At 43.8% G+C, this 7,245-nt stretch overlaps 1 long non-coding RNA gene across 3 annotated transcripts; it reads right to left on the bottom strand.

The window, feature by feature from the left end:
* Window positions 1-2,901: 2,901 nt before the first annotated feature.
* Window positions 2,902-6,696, bottom strand: LOC133659161 (uncharacterized). Of its 3 annotated transcripts, none has more exons than XR_009827602.1 (4): window positions 6,656-6,696; window positions 6,492-6,550; window positions 5,175-6,241; window positions 2,902-3,103 (listed from the first exon to the last, which is right to left on the bottom strand). It is a non-coding gene; the product is annotated as an uncharacterized LOC133659161 (long non-coding RNA). The 3 variants fall into 3 exon arrangements; XR_009827604.1 differs by having other exon boundaries at window positions 5,175-5,383; window positions 5,477-6,550; XR_009827600.1 differs by having other exon boundaries at window positions 5,175-6,550.
* Window positions 6,697-7,245: the final 549 nt, after the last annotated feature.

A 7,245-nucleotide genomic window follows, 5' to 3' on the forward strand; every position in this document is an offset into this window, starting at 1 on the left:
CAATGATGCGGTTCTGCGAAATGTATACAACTTAAATTTGTCTTTTCCCCCCCTCCTTAAAACCCTCATGTACATAGTGCTTGTCTGTCATTGTAATTCTACAACGTACAATCTTGAGTTTACATGCAATGCATTATTAATAACAATAAGTACAAACCAATACATAATATATAAGAGGAAATGCATAAAGAGAAAGTAACTTTTAAAGCACTTAATATAGAAAGCGGGTGTAGAGTACCTAGTAAAGTGGCCCGTTTACATTTTTATTTACTTCCACGGGGCTCTAATGTGGCTGTGCAGGAATTCGTAGATTGTTATAGTGGCCACTTCAGACTATTACATACAAATCATCACATTGCATATGTTGCTACTGTAAGAAGTGTTATCCTCAGAGAACAGTACTTAATTTGTGCATAGTAAATCTGCAAAGGTAATGTACAAGCCAAAGCTGATTACAGTGGCGGGCCGTGCGTTTCCCACCTAGGCCTTCAGTGATGTCCGACTTCAATGATTACCTCTCAAAATACCATAATTGATGTCACCACATGACCATTGCTGGAGACATACTATACAGGAACACATTTACGCACTACTGGTCATTGAAACACATCAACAGTGCACAAAACGGATTATTTTCTGGCGCATTTAAAAATCAATTAACCTGCATCAGCAATTAAAACATATCCTATGTGGTACTGTCAAAATTAAAATTGCAAAAAACATATCAAACGTGAAAAAAATAAATATTTGAACTCACTATTCGACGCCGTATAAGCCAGTGGAACTCCTCTAGTCGGCTGATTCGAGTGGAAATGGCGGGCATTTCCCCATTTCATCGCCAGAACAGCTGAGCTAGCTTCCGGGGTTGGCCGACATCGTCTCACAAGATGTAGTTTCTCTTTAAATATCCTCCTGGAAAATTGCCTTGCAAGTATGTATCTGCCACCTATTCAACATTTTGTTCTCCTTCTCTGCTAAATTGAAACTTGTGACTGGATACTCACTTTGGAGTTGACAAGTGAGTATCCAATCACAGTCTCGTTAACATCAGGCTACCTAAATAGGCTACTGTCAACAACTTGTGATCTGATTGGCTATCGCAACTGTCTATCAACTCTATGTGTTCTCAAATTCATCCGCTAACGGTCCCGGTGAGTATCCTATCACAGGACAAGTAAATGTCACGTTCAATGTGAGGCCATCTAGAAGGCCTTACTGACAACAACTCGTGATCTGATTGGTTATCGCAACTGTCTATCAACTGTATGTCCCCGTTCACTTACTGTTAGAATAATTATGTATATATTATCACACAACTCTTATGCTTAAGGGCTGTTGCCATAGTTATTATCAATTGTGCTGAAGTTGTACTTTTTCTATCTGGGCAAAGCCGGTCTCGTATCAGTGTTTGTTTCCAGAATCGGCCTGCTGACTGCCAAGGCCGAACTCGAGTGCCGTGACGCAGACAAAGCAGAGACAGGGCGATATCACGAGTATCAACACATTTGCATTTCATTAATAGTCATGTATTGTGTCTAACTGGAGCTGTCGAGATTACCCCCTTCCCTTAGCGACAGCTTCAGTGATGTAACCAGGCACCTCCCAACTAAATAGAGGAAGCACGTGGGCTGGACTTTAGAGCGTAGTTTGGATCTGTAACTGGAGTACAGCCCAAAAAACATCTCTCCTTAATTGAGCAAAATTTAAATCTGTCTCTGCATGATTCCTTGCTTCTTGTCTGTTTAATAAATGTCATCAGTGTTTGAACCTGACACTTACAGTGCACGAACGCTCGCCTTGTTGATTCTGAAGGCCTCGGGCAGATTTCGTACAGCATGGCAACATAAGCTAGCTGAATTCTGATTGGATACAAACTCTAACCTAAAAACAACAGCACTGGAAGGAGCATAATATGACATGAAGAGAATATGAATATTTTTAAATATTTAGGGAAAGTAAATACAAAAATAATTTTATCTTTAGTTATGATCATGATTTCTGGTTATGTTAGGCCCGCCAGTGGCTGATTATGATACATACATTTCTTCTTCTGATTACTTAAAAGCACATTTTAAATAAAGCTGTCTGTGTAAAGTAAAATTTTCCTCACTTTTGATGTGTTTTTTTGCCAAAAAGCTTATCCCAGTTTTTGAATAGCCTACAGTTTTGGTTGTTATACGAGCCACAAATTGCACGTCGCAAACTGATTTATTTTCCCAGGTATCAATTCTGCATAATCGAGTGACCAAACAAAAAATCCCAAACATTGATGACTCAGTTTTTTGTTTTTTTTATTGAGTGTGACGGCAAAATAGCCCTCCATGGGGCCAAGGAAGTGAGAAAAAGCTGTTCATTTATTCATGTGTATTTCACATTGTTTTATTGCTTGTAAAACTATAATTATTCCCTATAACATTTTTGGGTGTCTGCATTTGCACTATTTCTTGCTCAGGTGTTTGTATAATTTGTTTTTCATGCAACTGTATTCTTGTTTGACCCGCAAAAACAAGCACTTTTTTAAATTTGTTTGTAAAGTGCTTTAGTTGTGAGGCAAAATAGTTCAAGGCAATATTCTTCCTATTTCTAATACTCTGCAATTCTTTTTCAAAAAAAGGAGAGGGCTTCTTAACAAGAATGCAAGAACGTTTGGTTGTTTTCAACAGCAGCGTCTTGGAGACAGTCATAAATACTATTTCCTAATGATCTGAAATAAATGATCAAGACCCGCAAGGAGAACATAAACTGTCCTTGTAGAAGTCGCTGCCTAGCGGTTCCACTGATATACACGTCACTAGAGACAGGCATGAAAAGTTGACAATGTTTTAATGTGTTTGACAAGATCATTCAAAAATGCTTTTCAGCAGGTCGTGACTTTGCAGTCACTCCCAATCCTTTCTCCTCTATTGTTCCCGGCCGCTACTGTTAAAGACAACAGGTGATTAGATAACTCGTACCACCTGGGAGATCTAATCACCTGTTCAGCTGTGTCTCGCCGTCGGCACTGCTACGCCCCCGTATGATGGTGCTCTGTCCTCAGCACCATGGACAGAGGCGGTGACCTCCGCTCCTGCAGGCAGCGCTGGCCACACTTCCCTCCACAGTCCTATAAAATGATTTGTATTCATGTATCAGGCTGGTACAAATAAAAATCAAAGACACTGAACTGTCGAGCTTTGTCATAAAGTGCAAAAGAGACATTGTGAACTTGGACTACAAGCGGTGTTGAGAGTAATGTTGTATAATATTTAGCTTTTTGTTGTAATGCTGTTGAACATGTTGATAACATACATAATCCTTCCAGTAATAGCCTTCACAGTCTTTAAAAAAATCGAAGAACAACAAACTTCAGAACCAAAGAGATAAAATTAGCTTGTTTATTAGCTTTTTCTTTCAACGCCATCCATCCATCCATCCATCCATCCATCTTCTTCCGCTTATTCGAGGTCGGGTCGCGGGGGCAGCAGCCTAAGCAGGGAAGCCCAGATTTTCGTCTCCCCAGCCACTTCGTCCAGCTCCTCCCGGGGGATCCCGAGGCGTTCCCAGGCCAGCCGGGAGACATAGTCTTCCCAACGTGTCCTGGGTCTTCCCCGTGGCCTCCTACCGGTCAGACGTGCCCTAAACACCTCCCGAGGGAGGCGTTCGGGTGGCATCCTGACCAGATGCCCGAACTACCTCATCTGGCTCCTCTCGATGTGGAGGAGCAGCGGCTTTACTTTGAGCTCCCCCCGGATGGCAGAGCTTCTCACCCTATCTCTAAGGGGGAGCCCCGCCACCCGGCAGAGGAAACTCATTTCGGCCGCCTGTACCCGTGATCTTGTCCTTTCGGTCATGACCCAAAGCTCATGACCATAGGTGAGGATGGGAACGTAGATCGACCGGTAAAATGAGAGCTTTGCCTTCCGGCTCAGCTCCTTCTTCACCACAACGGACCTATACAGCGTCCGCATTACTGAAGACGCCGCACCGATTCGCCTGTCGATCTCACGATCCACTTTTCCCTCACTCGTGAACAAGACTCCTAGGTACTTGAACTCCTCCACTTGGGGCAGGGTCTCCTCCCCAACCCGGAGATGGCACTCCACCCTTTTCCGGGCAAGAACCATGGACTCTGACTTGGAGGTGCTGATTCTCATCCCAGTCGCTTCACACTCGGCTGCGAACCGATCCAGTGAGAGCTGAAGATCCTGGCCAGATGAAGCCATCAGGACCACATCATCTGCAAAAAGCAGAGACCTAATCCTGCAGCCACCAAACCGGATCCCCTCAACGCCTTGACTGCGCCTAGAAATTCTGTCCATAAAAGTTATGAACAGAATCGGTGACAAAGGGCAGCCTTGGCGGAGTCCAACCCTCACTGGAAACGTGTCCGACTTACTGCCGGAAATGCGGACCAAGCTCTGACACTGATCGTACAGGGAGCGGACAGCCACAATCAGACAGTCCGATACCCCATACTCTCTGAGCACTCCCCACAGGACCTCCCGAGGGACACGGTCGAATGCCTTCTCCAAGTCCACAAAGCACATGTAGACTGGTTGGGCAAACTCCCATGCACCCTCAAGGACCCTGCCGAGAGTATAGAGCTGGTCCACAGTTCCACGACCAGAACGAAAACCACACTGTTCCTCCTGAATCCGAGGTTCGACTATCCGGCGTAGCCTCCTCTCCAGTACACCCGAATAGACCTTACAATCGATACGATCTTTCAACGCCTTTCAGTGCTAAAAAGCACTGAAAGGAGCAAGGGTGAAGTGTCTTGCCCAAGGACACAACGGACGTGACTAGGATGGCAGAAGGTGGGGATTGAACCCCAGTAACCAGCAACCCTCCGATTGCTGGCACAGCCACTCTACCAACTTCGCCACGCCGTCTTCCGATTTGAAACGACTATGCACATCCTTGCAGGAATATAGCATCTCTATGTAGTCTGGTAAAGCTACATCACTTACATATGATTACGTTTATCAATCGAGTTATCTATTATTAATTATATAGCGCAGTGCAGTTTTAAATGTAATACTGTTACATACGGCGGGGGAAGGAGACGACACAACGACAGGGATCAGTTCAATAGGTTTATTGAAACTGATGATGATGATGACGTGTTGGGGTGTGTATGCTACTATACGTGACTGGTGCAAGACGATGTGTAGAGTTAACAAAGTAAATTTTACCAGAGTTTGTTGTAAGTGCGTGTTGGAGGAATCCTTCGTCAGACCAGAGGGGCAAGGCGAGAAGACAGTCCGTGGGGAAGCAAGAAGTCGGGGGCTGGAGAGAGGCGACGAGGTCCGTGTTCAAGCAGGGGTCGATGATCGAGGGAGGCAGTCCAGAATCCAGTGGGAAGTCGAGGCACACAGCTCGATCACGGGAAACAGAGGGAGCACTGCGGGGAACACTGAGGACATATAAGACACGGGCAGAGGGAAAACACAGAAAGAGCAAGTACGCGGAAGGAAGTCAGAGACGGGATGCTTACTACGGAGAGTGAACTACGTTCCGGCACTGGATTTTCGGGTCCGCTGGTCTTTATGCGGTATGCCCTCATTAGACCGAGGTGCGCAGATTGGTGATTGCCTGCAGCTTTGCAGGCGCATGGCCGTGATGCGGGAAGAGCGAGCAGGGCCGTGTCCCAGCGCGCTTCTAGCGGGATTGCGCATGCGCCGTGACAAATACAAAATACAAACAAACAATGTATGCTACATCCTGTGTTCCATTCGACTACTTGCTACTGGTTAATAATATCAGTGTTCAAGGGGAGGCTACATGCTATGGCATCATTACAAATGGTCATATATCTACTGTTATTGGATTGTCACAGTGGCACATTGTGGTTGTTGGCGTGACCCCAAGATGCAGACACAGCAGACGGCGTACAGGTCAAAGAATTCATTTCTTTACATACAGAGCAAGAAAATGGCAGAAAACAAAAGGCTGGTGCAAGACACATAGCGGCGGCAGAGTAATACTTGCACACTGACAAAAGGCAATAAACCAGCGCTGGCAAGGAGCAAGAGGTGAACCGAAATAGACTTGATTAGAAATAGAAAACAGGTACACTGGCCAAAAAATAAACATAAAGCAAAAGGTGCAGCAAAACAAGTAGTCCAACAGGAAGTAGAACCAAATAATGCACTATTTGTAGCGGCCCACTTGGATTAATGACACAAGATGCAGAGAGCTTCGACTGGTGCAACTTTAATTCTCTCCTCCTTTTCTCCTCACAATTTTGACACCGTGAAAACTATGAAGATGGACAGAAAATACAAATGCCATCGTACCATATTTCCACAAACAATACATAAATCATGTTTACATTTTTAAACTTATAAACAAATCTTTTTAGTAAACTTAAATAATGAATGTTCACATGAATCGAGCTTAATTACAAGTTACAGCTCTTATTTAAATAAAAATAATGACATTTTCCCGTTTGTTTTAAATGAAATGAACCACTTGTTTTACAATAAATAAAACCATTAGTCTCCTCCTACCTCTTTCCGCTTCCAAGGGCGCTAAATTCGCCCAGTAAGCACAGCTCGTAGTGACTCTCCTTAAATGTGACATATAAACAACACAAACACGAGGCACAATAAAATAACTTCTCACAAATGTTCACACAGAATATGAGAAATATATCTTTGTCAGAATTTTTTACCAGTCCTGGAGTAACGTGAGTATGCTGTTGTCAGACGGAACGGCGGCAGGAAGTCAAGCATCAGCATTAAAGGAAGTAACAGAATAAGAGTGGGCTCTTCAAAATAAAGGCACCAAAAAAAAACGAAACATGACAGAACTGCATTTTTCTCATGAACAAAATTTGCTGCCATTTACACTATTACAGGAAATGATTCAGAAAACAGGAAAGTAACGATGAAACTGCAAACTGTCCTGTGAGATCATGACACTTGCCGCTTTATTGTATCCACTGTTGGAATTGTTGGAGTTGACTTTGTGATTAACTGTAGTCTTCAGTAAATCCTTCTGTATATTGAGACCGGTCTCTCAGCCAAGTTCCGTGCTTCCCCCTCACCCGAGTAGGTACGTTGTCACTAAACACCAGTAAGTCAGGTAGGGGCTTCTTTTTTAAATGAGACCGTTGGTTGCTTAAAGGCCTACTGAAACCCACTACTACCGACCACGCAGTCTGATAGTTTATATATAAATGATGAAATCTTAACATTGCAACACATGCCAATACGGCCGGGTTAACTTATAAAGTGCAATTTTAAATTTCCCGGGGAACTT

The sequence above is a fragment of the Entelurus aequoreus genome, linkage group LG01, assembly GCF_033978785.1.
Source record: "Entelurus aequoreus isolate RoL-2023_Sb linkage group LG01, RoL_Eaeq_v1.1, whole genome shotgun sequence".
In the NCBI taxonomy this organism is placed as follows: Eukaryota; Metazoa; Chordata; class Actinopteri; order Syngnathiformes; family Syngnathidae; genus Entelurus; species Entelurus aequoreus.